Source organism: Watersipora subatra, chromosome 6 (genome assembly GCF_963576615.1).
Source record: "Watersipora subatra chromosome 6, tzWatSuba1.1, whole genome shotgun sequence".
In the NCBI taxonomy this organism is placed as follows: domain Eukaryota; kingdom Metazoa; phylum Bryozoa; class Gymnolaemata; order Cheilostomatida; family Watersiporidae; genus Watersipora; species Watersipora subatra.
The window spans coordinates 43,245,670-43,272,668 of record NC_088713.1 but is presented as its reverse complement, the minus strand read 5'-3'; the positions used below and the strand labels follow the sequence as shown (position 1 = coordinate 43,272,668).

General features: G+C 34.7%; 1 long non-coding RNA gene across 1 annotated transcript; it reads right to left on the bottom strand.

Annotated features, from left to right (window-relative positions):
• Positions 1-2,014: 2,014 nt before the first annotated feature.
• On the bottom strand, positions 2,015-10,145 carry LOC137398954 (uncharacterized). Its single transcript, XR_010979079.1, has 4 exons — positions 10,084-10,145; positions 7,164-7,286; positions 6,545-6,658; positions 2,015-2,203 (listed from the first exon to the last, which is right to left on the bottom strand). It is a non-coding gene; the product is annotated as an uncharacterized lncRNA (long non-coding RNA).
• Between the last annotated feature and the right edge of the window lie 16,854 nt (positions 10,146-26,999).

Here is a 26,999-nt window from a genome sequence, read left to right as displayed (position 1 = left end):
ATGGGCTGAGAGCGCAGTCTCAGCGCACCAAACCCGTAATTGCCATCAGATCTGAGTCTTCAATAGGTATTTTTTAAATTCATTTATTTATTTTAAAAATGGCACTAACATTTTTCATTAATATTTTGAGGAGTTTTAAAAGATATCATACTACTGTTTTGAGGCTGTAATTACTCCCTTCTACGCATGTGCAAAAAGAACACTTTGTTAGAAGTTGAACGGTCTTTATGGAAAGCTGATCATCATGAACGGATGCGATATTTGAAGCGCTATTAAAAAGATTTGTTTACAGGAAGATAACAACAGGTTTGAAAGTGAAGAAGGGAATTTTAGACCAAAAAATGTGAGGAAGCCGATGAAAGTAAAAAAGAGAATCAACAAAATGAATGGGATTGCGAAAGTGAGACTGAAACGGCCGGTGTTGAAACGGCTAATAATGACGGATATCAAAGAGGAGCTGATTTAAAACCAAGATAATTACATTTTGCTAACAGTCTGGCAGGAGTATAAGTTTGAATTCTTAAACAGGTAGGTGTTTTTTATTATTCAAAGCTTTTTAAACATCGGTCACTATAAATATTATTTTGAACGAAACAAATAAATATGGCCTTCAAAAACATTGTGATGCGTCGGAGCCTGTTGATGATAAAGATTTGGCGAGTTGTTTGTTTAGTTTTGCATTTAGGTATTCTCAAAAAGCCTACTATGCTGCCTTACTGGTCCACTGTGACATTCCTTTATTATCTACGCTGATTTTTAATCAATTTAAAAATTGAAAGAAAATTAGAAGCAAGCTTACACTTTATTGACAATTTTGAAGACCCTACTGGCAATAAAATGTTCAAGTTAGAAAAAAATTTTGCCATGACATGCGACTGGTTCTATCCTGTTTTTCACTCTGATAAATTTATATCTGTAGATGAAAGCTTGCTGGCATGGGAAGGATGGCTCAACTTCAGACAGTATATTCCATCTAACAGATCTAAATTTGGAATTAAGTTATTTGCTTTCCGTTGATGTCTCTGGCTATGTGCACCAGTTGTCTGTATACATTGTCGACGAGCAAGCTGAATGCACTGGCAGCGGAGTCACAAGTGGAATATATTTGTGCAAGTCGTGTTTTGATCTTTACCATGCTAACTAAATTTATTTACAAATGGTTTTTTATTGTTTCCGCAAATGCTTCACTGCTTTGTATTGCTAGCATTTTTACATAAATTTGCTAATCTATTGTATTAGTTGTGCATTGGTGTGCTGTATTTGTGGCACACTTTCATCTTCAGAGCAGCGGTCTAATCAAAAAGTTCTGTTCTCATATTGTTTTGCAATCTAGTAATCCATGATTTGCTGTTTCTGCTCATAATAAATGTTACTTCATGTTTTTTGCTGCTTCACCAAATGTGTGAATATAGGCTCACGACTTAATTCTTCTTGCACACAACCGGTTAATGTTTGCTGCAGCACACATGAACCTGTGCATTGACTTTATATGCAAAACTTTTACATAGATTTATAGTCTCAAGAAATGCATAAAAACTAGAGCAAAAAATCGTAACTGCATATAATTATATATGTCTAGCTGCCAAGTTTTTGCAAGCTGTGTGGAGGAAAAAATCTCATTCTGCAGGAAGATTTCTCAGCTTCCAGATGCATATTTATTCACAGTCTTGTGCCAATTTGCACAAAAGTTGGAGCAACCTTGTCGGGTGACTGTCTTGCGCTGCTTATGGACAAGGCGTCTTGAGCATTTCCAGTGGCGCTCCCGCTATACATTGGAGCTCATAACTCCACTTTCAATGCTCTTGGACGACTAATTTTTTTTTAAATTGTTGTGAACATATAAATCCATGCAGGAATTATTTATACAACATTGCAAAATTGCTTTTAGTAAATATGAAAACAATTGAAAATGACCGACAAAAATAAAAAAACTCGTCGCTTCAACGAATTGAGAGTTTTGCAGGAAAGCAAATGCAAGCTAGCTACATAAAAAAAAATCAGCTTGTAGAGAAATTTCTCAGCATTCTTGTGCATGTTAATTTATGTATCTACCTCAATTTTGATGAAAGTTGATGCAGTTTTTACGCAGTGGTATCGAAGGCTCAAATAACCATAGTAATTGCTCTGGTGCGCTGGGGGAATTCCAGCCGTAAGCCCGCGGTCACTAAAGGGTTAGTAAGAACTCTGCACCAGCTTCATGAAGCTAAAAAGTCATACATAATAGTTACATATATATGGAAAAAGAGACAAACCAAAAAGCAGCAACACTTATTCAATACTAACAATGATTAACAAAGCTGAGAATATTAACCAGCATAATGCGCAGTAGCACTGACATACATTTGCTGCTTGAATGGTATGTTTCCAACAAAAAAAGCGGGTTCATTTTTTTAAAAAGATTACTACTCCCTAACAAGCAAAATGATAACAAGCCACGGAACTACGAGTTAGCAACCTAGGCAGCTAAGTTGTACATGTAATCCAGATGAGTCTATTACGGTTTTTAGCAAGGCAAATAATTAACCAATATTTGAGTGTGCACCAAACTAAATTCTCTTTAATGTGCCATTTTTAGCGGCACAAAGAAATCAAATTTTTGATGATCATTTGCACCGACTTGAGGCAGGTGGTAAGAGTGAAACAAACTAGATTTGTTCGACTTAGTCAAAAGCGTATAAAAGTATTAGGCACAATTAGCCACATCAATACTTGTTACAGAAATATCTATCATACTAAGATAGAGTTTAAAATCATTTCTATGAAAAGCCTGTTACAGTGGCTTCTTTTTGTCCTGGGAACATTTAAAATCCTTTAATAGAAAATGCAAAACCTATATAAAATATATAGTATAATATAAAATTAAAACTGGTAGCAAATTTATGTTAGCGATGACATATTTTTATTGTAGTTTTACATTAGCACTATTTGTTCTAAACAGTGTGGTAACTACATGATGTATTTAACAAACTAACGTCAACTCCTTTACTACGAAAGGAATTTCTTTACTGCGACATAAGTAATTAGTGACACCTAATTTCTAAAATGAGTCTGTATAAATGGTTATAACTTTAAACCACATGATCTATTAACAGTCTTTTTATAGCAAATTAATCAGTATAATAATACGTTAGTTGATGCCGCGAAAACTATAAAAAATGTGTTGCAGAATGAGAGGGAACATTTTTCGTTCATTTTGAAATTACCGTGAGGTGAGCATAAAACTCGAGTCAGATGATTCATGAATATTATTAGTTTACAATATATTATTACTGACAAAAATAATTACTCTCATCAGCACTATTACTCAATAAAATTACCCAGTCCATAGAACTAAAACTAGTAAAAATTTGTGGCTGTTATGCCTCCGACATGACTGTCATTTCTAAGAAGAAATTGTCATAAAGCAAATATTCGCAAAGCGAAACTACACTTGGGTTGTAAACATATTTTTATTGGTTCAACATATACAAACAATTGCTTTTTTCATTCAGGTATATATACAGTAAAGTAATTTGTCAATTACTCACTAATCATAAACAATTTGGGTCATGATCTCAGAAACCATGGTTAAATCAGTGGTTTGAGATTGGGAGTTATCTACACTACTATCAAAAGGAGTGAGTTCACAGCTATTTTGCAAAACAAAATTTTGATTTTACCTCAATTACAGCAGGTTTTATGGTCAATAAACTGAATGCATGTAATTAATGCATGCTGAATGCTGAAACCATTAATGCCAAAACATAGTTCCGAGAAAACAAGTGTTGAAGTTTGAGAAACAAAAACTAATGCACAATTGTGTTTACATTTCAAAATGTCATAGCAACCAATATCAATCAAGATGTTGTGATATTTATCTAGATTTCTGAATTTATATCCAGAAAATTATGCTGAAGTTAAAAATCTAAACAGATTGTAGCTGGTTGTCATAGAAATAGCTGTATATCTAAAAAAAATGTATTACTTATTCAGTTAGTGCAGCTTTATAGTCGGATAACTCAACTTCATGGTTTGCGACTTGACCATGGTTTTTGAGATTGCGACCCATTCGTACAAAAGCTTGACAAAGCCACATCATGCAGCACTTGGTTATGCGAAAACACTGACTATCTTTACTGTCCTACTAGGTTCACAGTAGCTCAGGAGTTGAACAATTTGATTCGCACTGAAACAGCTTCGTCAAAAGAAAACAGAAGCAATCAGTGTAAAATCTGCTTTGTATTACTTTTACGTCATGCTTTGCTGTATTTGACGATCATATTGTATACGTGTATAATTCAAAAAAAAACAATACCAGAGGTTTCCAAGCTTTTAATATTAATCGAGCTAATTATTATTATAGCTAATTTAATTCTTAAATGATTAAAAAAATAAAATAACTGAGACAATTTATGCGTAAATTATTGGTGAGCTTGCAACAAAACTTACATTACAGTTATTTAGTCTCAAACCATTTACCGTATCTTACTCTGCTGTGTTGTAAGTGCAAAATATGGGGAAAAGTGATCACAAGATCTTAAAAGATCAAAAGCAAACAGTTAATCGCAGCCATCACAAAAACGTCATAGGTTGGAATCCCTTTACGAAACGGCTAAAATGGGGTGTAAGTTGCGCAGTGATGGCTTCTGTTTAAACTTTTTTGCAACCTCATTTGTCAAAATATTTTTACAAATTTACCTCATGTATTCAATAAATCATGTCTATTGTCCTTAGGTGACTATTTCCTGATCATTGTAATGCTGTCACTTTGAGCACTGATATCTCAAAACCTCGCCTAAAAATTATTTTATTTTTTAACTTTAGTTCGAAGGAATGTATACCCGAAGTGTATACCCGAAGTGTAGAACCCGAAGTGTTTGTCATAAACTAGTGCTACGAGACGTTTTATACCGAGGCTGTGATTGGCCTTTAATTTTACGTGATAACACTGCATGTCAGAACAATAACTACATTGAGTTGAGTACATAATCAAAATACAGGGATTCTAACCTACGATGTTTTCCTGATGGCTGCGATTAACTGTTCATTTTTGAGCTTTTAAGAGCTTGTAATTACCATTCTACAAATTCTGCACCTACAACCCAGTAGAGTAAGACATGGTGAATTTTTTGATACCAAATAACTGTAATGTAAATTTTGTTGCGAGTCGACCTTTAAATGCAACTGCATTTTGACAGCATGTTTATAAGCAGGCTTGATGTAAGAAACAGAGTAAGAGTCATACCACAAGTTCATGATTATTGTGGATCATGTCCACAAATTATTACTTCACTCTTCAATATGTTGAAAATGCTAAGAGGGGTTAAAAATTTATTGATCTTGCTGGAAAATAGGAAATTTGAATTGCCACTTGATGTTATAAAAAAATTGCTAAAAATATTTGATGACCAGAATTCACAATAGCATTTTTAATTGTATCATAGTTTGGAAAACACAATAAATTATTATTATTAAATAGGAAAATTTAATTGCCACTTGATGTTATAAAAAAATGCTAAAAACATTTGATGACCAGGATTCACAAGAGCACTTTTAATTGTATCATAGTTTGGAAAACATAATATTATTACATGAACAGAAAACTCCAGAATTTAGGTGAGCAAGAGTGTTGCCTAAAACGGTTAATACAAGTTATTTTTAGTTATAGCTAAAAAGCCAGTGCGCCTGGTAGTGATATGGTAGCATCATTACCATATCGTTCTATATAGAACAACGTAATACACTATTTATTAGAATACAACATATTTTGGTATACAAATCGCTATTCTCATAAATGTAATGGCTTTTGTTAAAGACCTAACTTTCACCAATGAATGAAGTGTGCCCTCAGGTTAGCATGGCCCCTATTTTTGAACCCGCCGCCTATGAGATTTTTTATATACACATCAATCAACAGAAAATTTTACATCTAAAGATGCGAACAAAAAGCTAAAAGTGTGTTGCAGTGTGAGCTCGGTCGTGTTCTCGGCCTCTTTTGCTAATAAAATAGGAAGCAATCAGTAATCCATTAATCAATTAATCAGCTACTCACTAAAAAAAGTGTTTTGTACGGAAAACTTTGTAAGAGCCATAGAACATTGATATTGGCTAAACGCGTACGTTGTGCTGAGCTGCACTGCACAGCCTGTTGTATGCACTCAGTTAATGGACTACGTACAAACCTGCTTGTGTTTTAAAACGTTTCAATTCTGAGAACCCAAATTAAACTCATTAAAAAAATCAGTCAAACTTTGCAAAAATGGTTAATATTTTTATATTAACATTTAAGTATTAATATTTAATAATAATATTTTAATAAACTTTATACTAAATTTATACATAGTTGAAATACTGTACATAAATATAAAAAACGGATAATTTGTACATACAACTTCATACATTAGTATTTTGCATCCTAACTATTGTTTTAGTTATTTTTTTGATTGCCAGTGCTATGGTATTTTGGTTTAGCCAACTGCCCAATGTAATTAATGACTGCAGTCTCCAGAGCCAACTATAATCATCAGAAGATCAAGACTAAAAAAACAAGGGCTCATAAACTCACCCTTTAGCTTTTTTAAAAACTTGTAGACCGATATGATTGGTTCTATGAGGAAATGATCGAGGGACTATAGTTCGGTGTGGAGAGCTCATCTTTATTCTCCAGATCAAACAACTTCTACAAAAGTAAAATGTTTGTAACAAAATATTAAGTAAGAAAGTTGATGACCACTTTATGCATTGAGCCTCTGACCACCTTTTATTTGGTATTTGCAGACATGTTGAAAGTGGGCTACCGTTAAACCTATATTTGAATGCTAACTCTATTTTAATGGTAGTGCTATTTGAGACCACTTAAAGCAATTGTTTGAAAAATTGAGGGCCATTTTTTATTGAAGGATGGGAGTAGGACTGAAAGATAGAGTGTTGTTGCATCAAAATAGATGCGTTATGGTATTTTTTTGAGGTATTATTATCACGTTTATCAAAAGTTAAAAAAAAAGTTTGGGGTATCGATCAAGTCTAAAATAAATTAAAATTATACCGCAAAAAGGTTCACTTTATGCAAAGAAATTCAAAGCAACAGACAAATGGCAACAAGTGTTGAAACTAATGTGTTGAAAGGTCTATGCGAGGTCATTGAGTAAAAAGCTTATTAAGTGAACTAGTTAAGGATGACCTACCAGCCCTTGAAAATCAGGTTGGTTACGCATCCAATGACTGGGAAGAAGCGTTGAACTAGCATTTGAGATCTGTTCATCATTGTAACATCTCTCAGGAAAGATGACTTTAATGACTACGTAGGCCTAAACAGATAACAAACTACTGATCCACGACCAGTTGATATGTTGGTGGACATGCCGATAAATTTGATATAGGCATACATAAAGTGCTTGCCAACTGGAAAGCAATACATGAGCTGTTATGGATGAGCAGCTTTCAATGCAAGCAGCTGGGCAAATGGCTTTGTACTAGCCTTTGTTATGAAATATTACCCAAGCCTGTGTCAGTAGACAGCTCGCACCTCTGGTAGTTAAAGTGCTAAAATTTTCAAATAAATTAAGTAATTCCATGTCAATAAGATAATACCATAGTCGTTAAATATAAATATAAACTTGTAAAAATTCATGAATTGATGATATGTCAAGTTTTAACGCTTTGATCCTTGCCGATCTTATCAATGCGTGTCAGTAAACCTGGGCAATATTTTCAGCGATCCAAAGAATAGTATAATGATATTTGATCAAACACTAGTAAAAACCTACCACCGATGTCATCAAACAGAAAAAAATGGTATTTCACCATTGTTCGGGCTGAAACTATAAACTTTTGTACAATTTTAAAAACTCGTAAAAAAATTTACAGATCATATCCATCCAGCACACGCTCATCATCATTTCATGACTCAAAATATACTGGAAAAATATAGTTAGTAAAATATTTTCCACCTACAACACAACAAAGTAAGACTTGGTTAATCTTTCCATACTAAATAACTGTAATATAAATGTTGATGCAAGTAAACCTTTAACTCTTTCACTACCACATTAAAATCTTACCGAATGAATATTCTGCCCAAATTAATGAACCAACTTTTTGAAAAGCTGATATACCGCTAGTAATTAAGCAATATCTCGAGAATAAAAGCAGATATCACTTTACTGTAAAATGCATCCTATTCAAAACAAAATTTTCTACAAGATAATTACAAGGTGATTTTTACTCTTGTACAATATCGAACGTTTTATTTGTGTTGAACGAACGCAGTGTGTTTTTCCTTGCTATGACGATAACGATCTGGTTTCACCGTTTTGAAAAATAATTAGAAATGGATTAGTTGAAACAAAAATTTTTTAGGTGCACGTGATTGGCAACACAATTGTTTCACTGGAGACAAATTTTGATTGGTCTAGCTAATGTGTAGGCTTCGCAATGAAAAGAAAAGTGAAACCCTATTGATAAGCGGATATATCATTTTACGGTCACTACATTTATCACCGCGATTTGTTGACAATATTTAGCTAAAAATATTTACATTGATAGCAAGTAGTTGGCAACAAGGTTGTTTCACTGGAGACAAAATTTGATTAGTCTAGCTGTTCTATAGGCTTCATAATTAAAAGAAAAGTGAAACCATATTGAAAAGCCGATATATGGCCTGTACTTGAACTACCACTAAAGCTGATATATGGCTTACGGCCTGTACTTGAACTACCACTAAAGCTGATATATGGCTTACTGCCTGTACTTGAACTACCACTAAAGCCGATATATGGCTTACGGCCTGTACTTGAACTACCACTAAAGCTGATATATGGCTTACGGCCTGTACTTGAACTACCACTAAAGCCGATATATGGCTTACGGCCTGTACTTGAACTACCACTAAAGCCGATATATGGCTTACGGCCTGTACTTGAACTACCACTAAAGCCGATATATGGCTTACGGCCTGTACTTGAACTACCACTAAAGCCGATATATGGCTTACGGCCTGTACTTGAACTACCACTAAAGCCGATATATGGCTTACGGCCTGTACTTGAAGTCTTGAACTACCACTAAAGCTGATATATGGCTTACGGCCTGTACTTGAACTACCACTAAAGCTGATATATGGCTTACGGCCTGTACTTGAACTACCACTAAAGCCGATATATGGCTTACGGCCTGTACTTGAACTACCACTAAAGCCGATATATGGCTTACGGCCTGTACTTGAACTACCACTAAAGATGATATATGGCTTACGGCCTGTACTTGAACTACCACTAAAGCCGATATATGGCTTACGGCCTGTACTTGAACTACCACTAAAGCCGACATATGGCTTACGGCCTGTACTTGAACTACCACTAAAGCTGATATATGGCTTACGGCCTGTACTTGAACTACCACTAAAGCCGATATATGGCTTACGGCCTGTACTTGAACTACCACTAAAGCTGATATATGGCTTACGGCCTGTACTTGAACTACCACTAAAGCCGATATATGGCTTACGGCCTGTACTTGAACTACCACTAAAGCCGATATATGGCTTACGGCCTGTACTTGAACTACCACTAAAGATGATATATGGCTTACGGCCTGTACTTGAACTACCACTAAAGCCGATATATGGCTTACGGCCTGTACTTGAACTACCACTAAAGCTGATATATCGGCTTACGGTAGCGAAAGAGTTAAAACCAGTCTTTATTTTCATTGGAGGGTCAGTGAATGTCTCAATAGCTTAAAACCTTCCAGTTAGCAAAACCAGAATACATTGAAATCAAGGCTCAGAGGCTAACCATGAGACTAAACCATAAAAATACTCATTTTAATATTATCACCAGAACTATATTGAATGCAAATTTTGATTTTTTGTAATAACAGAGAAAAACTATTCTAAGTAGTAACTCTATGTTGTTATTATTGTTATATGAAACAATACCATTTTAAAGTTCTTGTTGGCATAAGTAACAGTAAAAAAAAACAAGAAAGGCGCACAGCTAATGGCTAAGTCCTGGCAGTTGTTGTCTAAATTAGAGACCATATGAATGCAAACCTGGAAAGAAAATATGGAAAAAAGTTAGATCGTTTTATCTGGTCAGTACATACCTGCAATCAAGAGCAAGCCAGGCATTGTAGCATTATTACGAAACTCAATATCGGACTCTACAAGAAAAACGACAATTGATTAGCATCCATTTATGTTGGCAAGTTAGACAGTACATCACCAGTTAGACAAAGACATGAGTAATGAGTGTAACCAGTGCCAGCATGTGGTTTACAGCGATTGATGAGATTAGCTCTTTCTCTGAACTAAACAGCAAACAGGTATGAGATTACATAATGCCATACACTCAGCTATATACAAAGGGGTGTTTAAATAATGCTTCTTACTAGTTTAAGACCTTTATTTCTTGAACGGGGTTCTATGTTTGGCTCTGAAAGCTAAAGCTCGAGACAAAAACTTGCAAACTAGCATATTAATGTGTATACGAAGAGCTTCACGATTTTGCATGTACCTGTATCATGGTTCGTTAGACAATCTTCAACAAAATGTTTACAAACAAAAGCAAGGCTAAGTCAAAATAGTCATTTTCTCTCAAATAATATCTGCTACTGTGAATGTTTACATAACCAGATAAACTCATTCGCACCCATGCGCGAGTTAACGCAAGTTAACATGCGTATTTATAACATTGTCAGGCACTCAACGCGTGTTTACTCGCGTCTGAAATTTACCAACTCTTTGCATCATTATTTTTTAGTTATAAAATAATACTTCTAATTCGCTATAAAGAAAAATTTCTGGCCAATCAGACAAACTTTAAAATATGCTTCTGTGACATCTCCGACAAAAGTTATAACCCGATTAGTACACCTATCTCAATATCTACCAAAACCGGAAATCATCATGCTGACTTGAAATTTTATCGTTTGTGATAATCTTTTTTCAACTTCAGCAGTAAATATGCAGATCAAAAAGTGGTAAGACACTGAAAGACTGCATAAATCAAATTAAAACATTATTTTTAATGTTTCAAAGTTTCTCTTAACTTTTAATTTTGCCAATTTGAATCGTTATGCTCGAATAAAAATGCATTCTTCACGCTGCCAGCTGTAGTCAGACTGACGTTATCTTTCAGTTTCGATAGGATCATATTGGTTCTGAGAGCTGTCTATAATATCTGAAAAGTCAAGAACAGAGTTATTGAACATATTTTTATTATTTGAAACATTTTCATGAAGTTTTATTCGTGTTATATTGGCATATAGATTTGCTATGCATTTGTTTGAAGAAAAAATTCAAAGTTTCTCGTTGGGAAAAATTTGAAGTTTCATGATTTTCGTGTTCGTGACTAACTACATCTGTATAAATAATCTTTATAACTATGTATTGTCTGTAATAAATAACTAATTTCAGTCAAACTTAGTATATTTTGCAATTTTTATGGTGCAAATCTAACTTTGTTTCAGCAAATGAAATTTTTTTGAAAATTGGAAATTTCCTAAAACTACCTTCTTTGATGCATGAATCTACATAAAAGGGATACGAGTTGTTTGTATGAATATAATATAATTTGAAAACGGAGATTTGGCTGGTTCTTGTGAAATTTAAATGAGTAAATTATCTTAAGTTTGTTTTTTGTAGTAGTAATTTGAATTACGGCAACTTTCCGAAAATCAGCGGCATCTGGGGCAAATCGCCTAAAAATTAGGCAGGTGCGAATGAATTAATATCATTCAATAAAATCAATAATATGTAAATCCGCCACAAAGAGTTTTTCTCATGTCATGCATATCTAATACGCTTCACAAAGCCCTGCAATTATCAGTTCCTGCAAATCACTTGACATTTCTACCGCTTGCTTCAGCTTTTATGACTATTATTGCTTCAGCTTTAGCTATTATTGGCTTGCGTGCTCTGGTGGGTTCTTGTCCCAGCTTATTGCTTTATGTATGTACGAAGATGTTGGTTCTAGTAAGTGTTTCCGATCAAGTTTTATTATTCACAGGTGTGTTTTGCCACTCTCTAGCTAGCTCTGCCCTATAAGCCTGACTCTTATTCGCTCCGAGAGCCACATAATGCGTGTATAATGAGTCTGTGATAATATTGCAAAATACTAGATAAACCGCAGTGAAAACATTGGCCTTGCCTTGAATGTGGCAGCAGTGAATAACAACCCTGTCATATTTAGCCATACCATGTCAATTACCTTTTTTGGTCGCTATAACTTTATCTCTATCTCTTTCTTCAAGTATATGGAACAATTCAAGTACTGTTCCATATACTTAAATTGTAATTACAGGTGAAAATGATTTTCTATCATTTTGCAGGTACAACTACAAAAACATTGAATCTTAAATCCAAAGAATAGAGAGTAAACGTTTAAAAACACTACCCTGCTCAAACTTAATTTAGCAAGTAGCATTGACTGAAACATGTTAGATATCCAGTGTTATATTTCAGCAGCCTAATTTAATCCATAACACCAGAATAGTAATTGTGATATTAAAATACAATTATAATTATTTCCATAGATGCATTAGTCCATAGCAGGCATAGTTGTTGAGTATCGCACATCTTTCAAGCGACTAATCCCAACATTTATTCATTGTGCTTCAATAATTCATGTGCCAAACTCGAACTCAGAAGTCAAAATTCTAGCAAACATGATAAAAATACTCAAACTTTCTAATGCCAAAAATTGGGAGAAGATAAACTCACATTTCCAGTGAGTATAATTACTCAGGACAAATATTAGGGGAGAAGTGGGATATATGGAAACAGGGGATACATAGGTATCCCATTATTAGAAATTGTTTACTTTATTTTAGTTTTCTATTGCTTGTATAATATTGTCCAATCCAAAAATAGGTCACTGCTGCCATCTTAGTTTCTGTCAAAGTGAAAATGTCAAGCACGGAGGTAAGTTACCTTTCATCAGTACTGTTTCGTAAATTTACTTAATATTCTAGCAGGTTTAACATGCAGCAAATGAATGACGTTTACTCAAATTTTTGTTTTTAACATAAATAAACATCTTTTAACCGATTTGAGACAAAATTTAAAACTAATCTGTAAATAACTTGAGAGTCATGGCACTTTACAAAAGTTATAAGCTGGGTATACATGGGCCATTAAGGATGAGGGTAGTTGGACCAGTTGGCCCAACTAATCTACTGCAATGCAAGCGCAAAAACGGATAGATGGGTCAAGCGGCCAAGTATAATTTTATCATAACCCATTCAATTTACGCTTTTAGCCAATACCATAGTTTTATAAAAAGAAAGCAGCAAAAATCTATACGTCAAATAATGTTATGGGTAGTGCTGTAATAAGATATTAAATGAAAAGCTTTCAGTTATATGTATAGCCTAAGATCATGAAATTTGCCCTTATGCCCAAGTTTCCTCAAGTGGTGGCCTCTGAATCCTCCATACTGACCCATGCATCTTTCTTCAAAGATAGATGGCCCATTGACTTTACTATATGAAATTATTTGAATGCAGTTGAGAGAGCAAAAGTAAAACCATGTTCACCGATGCACTTAACCAAGCTCTAAGAGCATGCAAAATTATAAATACAACGCAAAAAAACCTTAGTTATTTCATACTAAAAATGTAACTCTTTTATTGGCTCAAGTATCCTACTTCTCACCTACTCTGCACTAACAAAAACCAACCACAATACAAGGACAGCACAACACAGAATGGGTAAGGTCTGTTGGTTAGGTTATTGAAAGCTGGCTGAAATCATCATTGTTAAAGACAGGGTTTATCTCTATACGAGGGTCAGTGTATGTCTCAATAGCTCAAAACTTTTAAATTAGACAAAAACAGAATACATTTAACTCAAGGTTCAGAGGCTAACCAGGATACTACACCATGAAAATATTCATTTCAATGTTATGACTAGAACTATATCGGTTGCTAAATGATTTTTGGTAATTACAGAGAAAAACTATTTTAAATTGTACTCTTTTTGCTATTATCATTACTATATAAAAACAATGTGAATATTAAATTTTCTGTTGGCATAAGTAACGATAACAAAACAACAAGAAAAGCGCACAGCTAAAGGCTAAGTCGTCGCAGTTGTTGTCTAAATTAGAGACCATATAAATGAAAGCCTGGAAAAAAAAATGATAAAAAGTCAGATTGTTTTATCTTGTCAGTACATACCTGCAACCAAAAGCAAGCCAGGCATTATAGCATTATTACGAAACACAATGTCACACTCTACAAGAAAAAAAGACACTTGATTATTAGCATGCATTTATGTGGACCAAGTTAGAGAGTACATCACAAGTTACACAAAGACACATGAGTAATGCATGTAGCCAGTGCCAGCCAACAGAGACAGTGATTGTTGACACCCTGTTGACAGTGATTGATGAGATTAGCTCTTTCTCTGAGCTAAACAGCCAACAGGTATGAGATTACATAATGCCATACACTAAGCTATATACAAAGAGATGTTTAATTAATGCTTGTTACTAGTTTATGACCTTTATTGCTTGAACTGGGTTCTATGTCTGGCTCTGAAAGCTAAAGCTAGCTGGAGGCAATACATGTCCCGCAGGATACTGGAGAAATATCAAGCAAATTTTGGTCATTGAGTTTTCTGATGATAGGATACACGCAAATTCGTTGCAAACTAGCATAATAATGGGTATACGAAAAGCTTAATTATTTTTAATGTACCTGTTTCATGTTTGGTTAGTCAATCTTCAAAAAATGTTTAAAAAAAAAACAAGGCTTATGGCAAAATATATATTTCCCCTTAAAGAATATATGCTACAGTCAATGTTTACATAACCACATTAAATATATCAATCAATAATATAAACATCTGCAGCAACAGATTTTCCTCATGCCATGTGTATCTAATACGCTTCACAAAGCTTTGCTAGCAAAGCTTTGCTGGCACTTAGTTCTAGGCTTCTAGCATTATAAAACGTTTATTTTACATGAATTTTTTTGTCTTGAATCTCTATACCGAAAGGTTAACTACTGCTAACCTTTGCCTTGAAACGGTAGCTTTGATTAGCATATAGTAGGCCTACGGAACTAATTTTTGTATGAGTATTACAATATAAATTATATATTCTTTCAGAATTCAATTAAAAACTCTTTCTGTAAACCATTTTTAATTAAACTTTTGTTATAGATCTTTGAATCACTTGAATTTTTAAGAAGTTGGAAAAATCTGGGATTTTAAGGATATAACGTAAAGCATGCATCCGACAACCAGCTAGCAATGGAAAATTATTCAGTGATGCATATCTACCAATGTCTACCAATGATCGCAACACTCGATTCCTGAAAATCGCTTGACATATGAGCTTGACTTGACTTGAGTATGAAGCAAATGTTAAGCTACAGTCATCCAAGCTTTCATTGAAAGTCGTATATTTTTGTTACTTTGGATGAGCGACAACAACAAATCCTGTAGCCCAATGTAGTCCCCAAAGTTCAAGGTAAAGTAAAATCTAAAGCAAAAGCACACATACCTGCTGCTTTCATTATCAGTTTCATTTCTTAAATACAGTTTTATCCTACTCACGTTGGTCTAAATCAGAAACTTGCAGCCACATAGATCTTCTGCCAGCTCAGTTGTCCTCCATTGATAATACTTGCACTAAAAAGCGTTGCTGACATGAGATGAGTTAAATGAGCTAGATTTGAAGCTTAGATTCGATCCCGAGTGCACTCCAAGTTCACGCAAGCGATAGTAAATCCTACAGAAAGAAATGTGGTTATCAGCACAATTAAATTAGGTGTATGCCCATACGCAGCTACGTAATTTGTTTAATTTTTTGGCTGTTGGATAAATGAAGACTCAGGGTTTACACAGCTGTCTGCAGGTTTGAAGCAGGCCTTACCTTAAGGTCCGGCCACACGTAACGAATTATTCGTTTATTCTGACCGAATCCACGAATTTCACAGAATTCACAGATTTATTCTGCCGAATATCATAGATTCGTCTGAGCTGTGCATGCACACCGAATTCGTTAACGAAACGTTTTTAATTGGCTAACCAATTGTTTTTAGCGAGCACGGTTCTAGTAGCTTTGACAAGTGGTATAGTCCAAGACACGTACGACGACCCACAATAAAAGTATGACCGCGATATGACTTGATACATACGATGCAACGGCCTATGTGCGCTATTGTTGGTTCTTTCTCGTTGGTTCACCATGACAGGAACTTCTCATCGTGTATCCAGAATTTTATTTTAGATGTTTTAAAAACTATGAATTATTTCTTTTTCAATAATAATAATTTATTTTATGCAACAAAAGCTCGGTCGCAAAAACAGTCGCTATCTCTAGCGCATATTGACAGTTGCATCGTATGTATCAAGTCATTTCGCGGTGGTACTTTTATTGTGTGTCGTCGTACGTGTCTTGGACTATACCACTTGTCAAAGCTACTAGAATCGTGCTCGCTAAAAACAAGTGGTTAGCCAATTAAACGCGTTTCGTTAACGAATTCGGTGTGCATGCACAGCTCAGACGAATCTATGATATTCGGCAGAATAAATCTGTGAATTCTGTGAAATTCGTGGATTCGGTCAGATTGAACGAATAATTCGTTACGTGTGGCCGGACCTTTAGCCTATGCAGAAAAAGTATTGTAACTCTTTGATGATTTCAATATAACAGAGAGAGTTTACTATCAGGCGTGTACATTTTTGATGGTTTTAATTTATACGCTACGCTACAGCACATACACTAATATGTATAGACAATATACATATATGTTTAAAACAATAGCTGGGAGAGACTTGCCAAATTATTGGTTTAAAAGGCAATGATGAAAGCGTGCATAAATTTGAGCACAATTTTTAAAAAACAGTATTTTTGTATTGTATAACATGTTCTAGGACATACAAGTTTGAACCATACAAGTGATTTTAATGCCTTGCCAACCCCTTTTGGTAATCTCTGCTATCTGGTATGCCTATGGGATTTATTTGAAGATCTTAGGGCTTTCTGCAATGCTTAAAAAACAGCACACATTTCACAAGCTATTGGCAAGCGAAATGCATCATGACTAACTGCTTGTCAATAAGAAAAGTTTAAAAAACACTAACATTAAGCGGCAATGAATTTTTTTTTCAAATCAGTCAATTTGAAGTTAATTACGTGATTGCAGCAACATGCCCTATCTAGGGCAACAAGCCATAATGGAGAGCTAGATTTAATGATGAGAAGTTGTGGTTCATGTGACTCTATTTAACCCAACTGGCTCAATGTGAAGTCTGCATTGTGAACTACATGACATGTAAATCAATATAAAACAGTTGCAAATACTTCTAACAGATTAAAATATACATATTGGTGCAAATGTTTTAGAGGCAGCTCAAGTGAATAGAATTAGCCATAAATTGTAAAATAAACATGAAATCAGAAATAGGCAGTGAATGTAACAAATATTAATGTGTGTAAAAGTTCAACAGTTTGCTAAAAATGAAATACACAAAATAATTGAGAAAAAATTGCCTTGTTGCCTTCTGTGGCTCGTCTTGGTAGAATAAAATTGAAAATATTGTAGACTTTGAAACTTAAAAAAAAAACTTTATAAACTTAGAAGCTTTATCACCAATAGGGTAAGCTTGTTAAGCCATATTGCTCAGGACAACAACTGCCGCTTTACTGACCAGGTCTAGAGGAGACAGTAGACCAAGATGAGCCGAGAATGCGTAAAACTAAACAGAATTAGTGCACATCTCGGTGCCTAAAATAGTCCTAGTCTCAGCCACACCAATCGCAGCAGAAGCAGCAGCAGCTCTCCATCTTATTCATCCCAACAACCAAAGACTGGAAAGATTATTAGTATTTAATAAAAATGTACCTGTTATATAGTCAGGACACATCTGTTGAAGTAATTATCTATTACACCTTGAAAACAAAGAAGTCTGGGGCTGATGTTTGCTAGAAATATGTTTAAGAAATGGCTAAAAATAATATAAGTATTTAAATTTATTACATATATGTTAAAGCCTATAAAGTAAAAGCCTACTCATATCAAAAGATTTGATTGCACTGAAATATCACTTGCTACTGCGCTATGATGACACAGTGTAGTGGCAAATTGTCACTACCATTGATACAAGGTAAAATATTTGGTAAAATGTTATCTCAGCATTACAGCATCTACTGAAATGTCAGTATCTAGGTCGTTTCCAAATGACATCCACTGCTTTCATTTAGCTACCAATTATGAAGCCTGGTTATGTAATGTTAAACCAATGACTCATAACACAGAAAATCCCTCTCGCTACCCCTTTTATCTAGCTACCCTAGGACACTTATGTATTCGCGGCATCTAACTTTCGCGTTTTCGCGGCAACAGCCTCTCGCGAAAATTTCATGAGCGAAACTAAACTATCACAACGAACGAGCGAAAACGCGAAAATAAATGGCTTTCTTCATTTATATTCACAATAAAATCGTCATATTAGAAATGCAGGCAATTTTCGTGTGTGGTTGGCTCATTGGGCATGTTTTGCTAAACTCATTATAGCTAATACACCGACTGAGCAGCTTGACAAAACAAATTAAGATAATAAATTTTTTTTGGAAAAGCCTAGACAAATGAAGAAGATGATGATATTAGTTTAGTCATTGAATTTGTAACTGATGAGGATGACAGTCTGGTAGGAAAAGTCATAAAATTGAATAATAATTATTGTGGTGATGAATTTTATTACCAACCAAAAGCAATAACAACCCGGTGCCATGGCCACCGCACAACCGCGTGCTATAAATACTTGAATTCTAATATTGGTACCAATCAGTCACTGCGGCTTGACGTCATTGATAGTCTAGGAAACAAATGGCAGCAAGCGATCAAATTACATTATTGATCTAGCCTTCACATTTCTACCTGCGGTTCACAAATACAAACTACCGTACTTTTCGGACAATTAGCAGCTACTTTTTTCTGATGGTTTGAGCTATGCGGCTTATAGGTAGGCCTACAAGGGTGCGGCTTATCACTGTGGCTTATTCTGTGGCTTTTTCTTTCACCGCTAGGGCGCACTAACGGGAATCTCCAATTAGTGCACTTTTAGCTGTGAAAGAAAATACGAAACAATGCCTCACGGTACTGTCCCGTTAGGCACCAAGTTAAAAAGTGTCGGATAATACGAAACTGTGCCGTTCTGCACTGTTCCGTTTTAAATGGCGTTAAAAAGCACAGTCCTTAGTTCTGCGGCCTATAGTAAGGTGCGGCTTATGTATTGTTTTATTATCGTTTTTGGAAAATAAAGCACATGTAGTTTATATAGAGGTGCGGTTTATAGTCCAAACAGTACGGTAGTCCCAAATATTTCGTACCAGAAAAATATTTCGTACCAGCGAACTGGACCTGAGGAATCTAATGTTTGTTCCACTGCATTTATTTTCACATCACTATATTTTCGCACTCATCAGAGCTGCGAAATTAAGTTCCAGCGAAATTTTACTTTGTATGCTACTCACGAAACTAAATACTAGCGAAATATAAGTGTCCTAGGGTAGTCTGTAAATCATAGGCCAATCATGAGAACATATCATGTCCTATGCATATATAACAAAGTTATTCACTGCAACTGCTTGCTGTTTCATTTAATTTTTTTTCATATTTATTAGATAGAGCTATGGAAAAGCTAGAAACACTACACAAGTTTTGTTTCAGATTGATGATGTTTGATAGGTATAGAATTGGGCTCGATGTACCTCGGGTTTTTTTAATCTCTGTTGTCTAAAGCACGTCAACAGACTATCCTGCATACTATGCCGCAACTTTGATGCCACAAAATATCCTGATCTCACAAAAGGTTTGCTATTAAAAGTTGTTAAGTTTTTGAGTCATTATAATTGCTCTTTTCTTTTATTTCCACACAACATCACTTGCTTTTACCAATTTTTCCATTAGCCAGTAAAATAAACTTCATACCAACATGTCAATATCATGTAACTGCAAGGTTTAAAGACAAGGTCACAAAACATTTTTATGTTATTCTAATCACTTAGCTTTGGTAGGGGATTACGTTATTCTTGCAGATTAAGCGGATTAACAGTTGACATAAAACCATGGTCAGGGTTGTCACCATTATGAGAAAACATAACTACTCATTAATGAGCACTGCCCTCACTTGTGCTTGGATATAAAACTCATAGCAATTTCAACAATTGCCAGTCTAGACATCTATATATTTGCATTAGCCGTGCAGTAGCACTAGTAAGTGTGTCACAGCCATGATGCCGTCAGGATAATTGCATTACAAACTTTTACTATGGGTAGTATGCACTATACATGCTGTACAAGTCTTTTATAATGCATACTAATGAGTATTATATCAGTGACAGTATTACCTTCTGCACAGTGTGCAATGCTAGATACAGTGGAAGTGTTGCTAAGGTACATTTTGTAGTGTTACAAGCAATAAAAACCTCTGCATTACGGTTGATTGTACATACATGCACAGTACATTTTCATGAAATATCATTCCAAAATCAAGTATAGTGTTGAAAATTGCAACACAATTGCAAGATGTGGATGATATTAAAATTTGAATGTAATTAGGCAAACAAGTTGATCACCACTAGCATATTGTAGCTTATATGATTGGAATCTGGAATATGATATGGGACTTACTAGACAAGTTCAGTAGTGCTAACAATAGTATTGGACGATCTTGTACAATGCAGTACAGATGCTTAGAAAGTCAGTAGTGTCAGCTGGTTCACAGTATCATTTTCATACTAATTCACAATTGCAGTACGCATGCAGTTTCAAGTTTTTAAGAATGTGCATTAGTACTATGTATGAATTGCTGGGTTTTAAGTAATGAGTCATGAAAGTAAATAGGCAGTGGATGAAAGTAGGAAAATTACAGTAGGAGCACGGTTTAAGTAACAGAAAATGTCCATTTTGCCTTGTAAAGTTGTAATGCGGTGGAAAATTACTGTTTACTGAGCTGCAATTACACAGTACAGATTTAACCCATCACAACTCTGAACCATTCACACAAATCAGCAGTCTGATTGTATTACAATTGTTTAGCGGAGTTTAATCAGCAAGAGCTTGGTTTGAATGGGTCTAGTGTTATATCTAAAAGTACAAGTATACACCACAAAAAGTTGCATTGTTTCAATAGACATTATTAAAACTGCAAATTAATAAAATGTTGCAAGTGATCAACATTTCACTGTAAGTTTAAAGTCTGTTGTTAGAAAATTCTTAACAATGTTCATACTCCTTGAGATAATGTAATCTTTAGTTTTGCGCAATGAGAATGCCTAGGCAAGTAAATGCATTCAGCTAGTTTATAAACAATGCTTACATTAGTAGTGCTGCGGCTCACTGAGATTTTTTATTTTTATAAACAATCATGAAAACAATGTAGCATAGTAACACACTTGCGTTGGTAAACTAAAATTTTCTTTCCTAACTCAGAGTCACGAAAAACTTCAAAGGCTGAAAAGAAATTAACTTCTAAAAGCTTTCCTTGAAGCAAAGCAGTTGCTACTGCTCAAGTATGTAAATTTGATGTAGCTTGTCATGTTTTCACTTTTCAGACCCCAACTATATATCTTACAAAGGCTTTAAAGATGTGGTTGCGTCAAAAAATTTGATTTAATTAAATTAAGACCCATAAAAGGCTGAAACATCAGCTACAATTTGATGCCATTTTTGTCTTTGTAGACAACCCTGTTCAGAGATATATGCATTTAAGTGGGGGCCGCTTTTAAAAAGCTCACGTTCCAGCGGGTGCTTCTTTCGTGACGTCACAAGCAATATATCTGAAAAGAAACCACGAGCGATAAATATGAGGTAGCTTCCTTAGTCAATCATCAGCGTAGAATTTTTATATAGGCCGTAACAAATGTTGTCAGTCGTAAGACGCGTTGGCTGTGATCTCAAATTTAGGAATATTACTATATTATTAAATCGCATGGACATCGATATTTACTAAATTAATTAACATCGTTACTTTAATGAATTACTCGATCGACACGTTTTATTGGCGAACAACATGATTGTAAAAATTGCTGCGAAGGTGACTGTGAGTTTTCTTGGCATCAGGTAGTAAAAGTTCTACGGAGGAAGATTGGAAAATGGAGATAAATTTATCTTTTACTATGATTCTCCTATAAAGTTTCCTGTTGAGTTTACATTCAGATTATATTTCCCTGTTTGAGGCTGAAATGTAATTTCCTGCGCGTGCGAGATACGTATGTACAGTGAATTTTTGATGGCTTCTTTCTAATCTTTAGCATCTAGCAATACAATGGCTTAGATTGATGAATCTACTAAAGGTAATATTTTAGTACTCAATAATACATGTACTAATTAATAAAATTATACATTTTTGCTATCACTAATTATCTTTTTATGTTTTTTTATCGGTTCTCCTAGCTACATTTGCTTCAAATTTTCTGTGGCAGTTTTATGTAGTAAATTAGATTCATGATTTGACTTTAGATGTTCACTTTTCACTTGTAGAAAGTGAAGAAAATCGATTGATCAATGCAAATCTTTAATTTCCAGAACCGAAGCTCCGAATCGTTGGCTTGGCGTACTTGTGCCTTTGTTAAACGTTTATTCGTTTTTAAAATTACACTCGCAGTCTATCAAACTCCCAATTTGAAAGCTTTCAGTAGATATGCTTTAGAATGACATATTTATGAATGACATATTTTTATTGCCTTTGTGTTACTGATTACAGGATGTTTATGTCGTCCCACCATCCGAAGCAGCTTTGTCAGTATAGAAACTGCCATAAAGGGAAAAGAGAGACTTGAATGTGTGCTGTATAAACCATGTTTTGTTTAAGTTTCTTGCAGTAGATGAATTTGTCTTATTGTAACAGCTAAAACTATGTGAGTGGCCACGAATTGATGAATATTTTTAATAAAAGCTTTATGCCGGGATGAAAATATTTTGCTTGTAAAAATTATATAATAGCATTATATTGTTGACGATAATGCAAAACATGATTTACAGAATATTGTATTGAATTGGATACGGTATATGGATGTCCGCAGAGCTGGAGAATGTGAGTTCAAATCCAGTTTGCAGCAGACTTCTCATCCTTAAAACTCTATCCCTATGTATATTATTTTCAAAGGTAGTAAGAAACTAGTTTTCAGTGTTGGCAATGATATACGGCCCCGCACCAAGGATTGGCGACGGACATAATGTGGGCGGGGCTTTCGGGAGGCTGTATACAGTGTCGTATAGGGACATGTCCCTATACGACACGGGCTGTATATCGTTAGTGTGGGTAGCGGCGGAAGTGTGCTGATACAAAGACCTTATTATACAGTTAACTTGACAGAATTACCGTAAACCGGTAGAATTGGTAGTCGGTACTCAAATGTTTACACAGCATTTAGAAAAAGTGAGCAAGACTAATTTTTAATTTTTGTTATTTGAGGCCTTTGAAACATTCATAATAATGTATCTGTAGTAGGGTTTAAAATTTTATTCTAACCAACATGAGCAAATACAAAATAAAGTATATGCCGATAGAGCCGCGTAGGACTAGACTTTTATCGCAAATAGCCGATGTGAATACGAGATATATTGACAGATAAATTCACTTGTGACATCATTTTGGGCAAGTCTGGGCATGTTTTTTTGGCCTGAGCGTTTTTACGGCGACCATATTTTTCCGATTTTAATCTTCAAATATCTTGGCAATGAGATTGCCTAACACAACATACAACATATCAACTGATAGAGAAAAAAATGCTTTCTTTTAGGATCAACTCAAATTTGACACAACCACATTTTTAACAGTAAAAATCCTACCAACAGAAAACAGTATAAGCCTACAAGCGTTGCGAGGTAGCATCATATCCTAAAAAACAAATGAGCTAACAACGACTCTTTTTTATATATGTTGGGTAATATGTGATGTGCTCTCATGTGTGACACAACAGTTGTGATGCAGTCCACCAAAAAAATTCACAGACGTTAAAAATAATCACTTTTTGTCAGATTTAGCTTTCTGTAGCAGAGTTTAATGTATGACACGAGCTAATTAAAGTTATCAAAGCGTTTTTCATGAAAATATTAAAATGTTGATGTCATCTACATGTAAATTGTTGCAACTTTTACCTACTATTTATTGAGTATAACGCATAACTAATCTTGATGTCATTATTTGGCAAATAATTTCCATAAACTTTTTGAAACAAATATTTTGAAAGGGTTCATTACATAAAATTTTAAAAAGTGTTTTAAAAAACTATTGGCATTTTTCAATTTGTTGAATTTCTGCATGTGGTTTTATGTGATTTGGTTGCTGGGATGTTTCAAAATTAAAATTGTTAACATTTAAGTGCAATTATAAGGCTCAGAAGAAAAATATTTCTCCAAAAATTATGTCAATCGTTGCACTTCCTGTTTTTTCCTCCCGTGATGCCATCGGCTATTGCAGCCAAGTTGCAGTGTTATGCATCTTTATTGACATACATCTTATTTTGCGTTTGCTTATGGTTGTTTAAATGAAAATTAAAATATAGGCCTATACTTAGACACATTGCTATAGCTGTTTCAAATTTTTCTAAAGATAGGTTGATTAGAATTAGTCCCATTGTTTTCCATTAACTACTGTATGAACACATGAGGAATCATTGATAATGAGACAGTATGTGTATTTTGATAAACAACAAGCATGACTATTGATGTAATTTTTGAGGTCTGGGCACATTTCTTTTCTTGTGAGCATTGTAACTGGAATTGAGTTTCGCAAATTTTAATCTTAAAATATCCTGCTTGTACGAACTCCGAAAACCACCAGCAAAATTCCATATGATAAAAAAACTTCAATACTTTTTGATTAACTCTTCAAATACTTGACAGGTAAAATTGCCTTAAAGATATTAAAGCAAATGAACTATGTATAAAAATTGAGACTAAAATGTCACAAGCATCTTAATTACTGTTTAAACCATATAAGAATTGCTGACATTTCGGGAAGCACAGCGAGAGTTATATTAACGTGAAATAGACAGCAAGGAGAACCACACGTTTTTAAAAAGCTTGCGAAAAATCATGGCAGCTTTGACTATCCATCATAAGTGGCCTCTGAGCACAAGTTTTCTCATCCTGCATATATGCAAAAGCTGCAAACAAGATGCCTGGATGCTTGTATAGGCAGTTCATTAGCTCAGCCTTTTCATTAGCCTTTTCATCACCCAATACAAATTCCAACCAGTTCTATTTGTAGATGGATGAGAGTGTAAACTAATCAGTGGTAGTGTTCTTTTAAATAGTTTTTACAAATTTTTGTTGCTCTTTGCTGATTTTCTAGCCATAGTACAAGATTGCTAGGAGTGTTCTTGGTCAGTGTGACGACCTAATCTTCTAAGCTCTCATTATCCTTGTGTTTTTCTTTTAACTGTCTCTGGCAGTAATGTTTCATGAATGGGCCAAATTCTAAAAACTATATCTCAGCAAATTATCACAGCAGGAATTTATTTTTCAAAAATAATGTTTGCGTTGCAACTTTTCAGTCTTAACCTATTACAGAAAATTTTATTAAATTTTGCATGCTTGTCACACAAACTAAGCAAACAGCCCATTTATTCAGTAGTATCATTTTTTAAGCGACACAGATAATTGCTTGAGAATAGCAAAGCACATCTGCCCTTTATCTTTGGTAAACGATATTGTTATGAAAGTAATGTGCAAGCTATCTTCACAACTAACTGTCAACCATGGTAATGTTATGCAGATGTAAGTGTGTCATGAGTAGATTATCAACAAACAAGTTTTTCCAAACTGTTTATATATACCAGTACAGCCTACACTAACAGATGTGTCAATAAAGTATAGTGAGTATGCCTAGGCAAACAATTTAAACCAATTGAAGCTGAATGGTCGACGCTGGTAGCGGCATTCTTGGGAATCAGTTTGCATGTTGTAGGTTTGACTTCCCTATTATGCAATGTTTATCCCAAACATCCAACCATGGCTTGGAACCAAGGAGGTCCAGGGCTGTCATTACCAGAAAACTAGTAGCCTACCCTGTCAGTCTGGCACGCTGAATTTTCAAAATTATTACACATAGCTGCAAGGTGGTTAAGCTGAGCCATCGTTAGGGTGCACAGCTGCTCCGCCAAATATTTTGAGTTCAATTCTCTGTGCAATGTTTTTCCTAACCTCTATATTTAGCTTTAGACAGATGGACAGACACGGTTTTTATTAATATTTTTAGTATCATTCTAAAAACTGTCTTCACAACCGAGTGGCTGGTAGTAGGTGAGCCAAGGCCTTAGCTTGAGGAATTTGACTTTAACGAGTCCTTCTACTGAGGAGTCTTCCTTAAAATTTGACATAAATATTCCTATAAAGTATACCTATATGAGTATAGTCACTGATATGGACCATTACATAAAGAGGGCTCTTGTTTGTAAACTAAGGAAAGAGAAGATAATTCTGACAATTTATGGAGAAGTGCTTTCTGCAAATCCTACTATTTTAACTGATTTTAGATTCATCAGTATTCATAAGAAATCTAGCTCTGAGCAGCACTGTTTTCTAAGTTGTTTGAAAAACTGTTGAGCACTGCCCTCAGAGAGATATGAGAAAAGCTAGCTGATTAATGTCTCAATCACTCCAATTACTACAGATAACACTTTCGCTTGGACATTCTCCAGCCTTCAAAGCTCAAATCTTGCCCTTTGTACATCTTCTTAATATCTTTTTTTTACTCTTGCATCACCTGGGATGGTTATATAACTAATCTTAACCCATGTTGTTTCTTTTATGATTAGTTCTAAACCTTTCATTTTGTCATTTTCAGACACTGGCTCTACCCTATGGTTATACCAATATGCTGTGTGTGGCATGTGATGCTTCTCACAGAAAGTCCAGCAACCTGCTGCAGTCACTTGATCATGTCGATGGTTGTATTATGTTTGTGCAATCTTTGAGCACTCATTTACAATATGGCTGGTACATCTTTTGTCTTACACAATCTGAATTTAACATCATTCATACTCTCCTCAATCCAT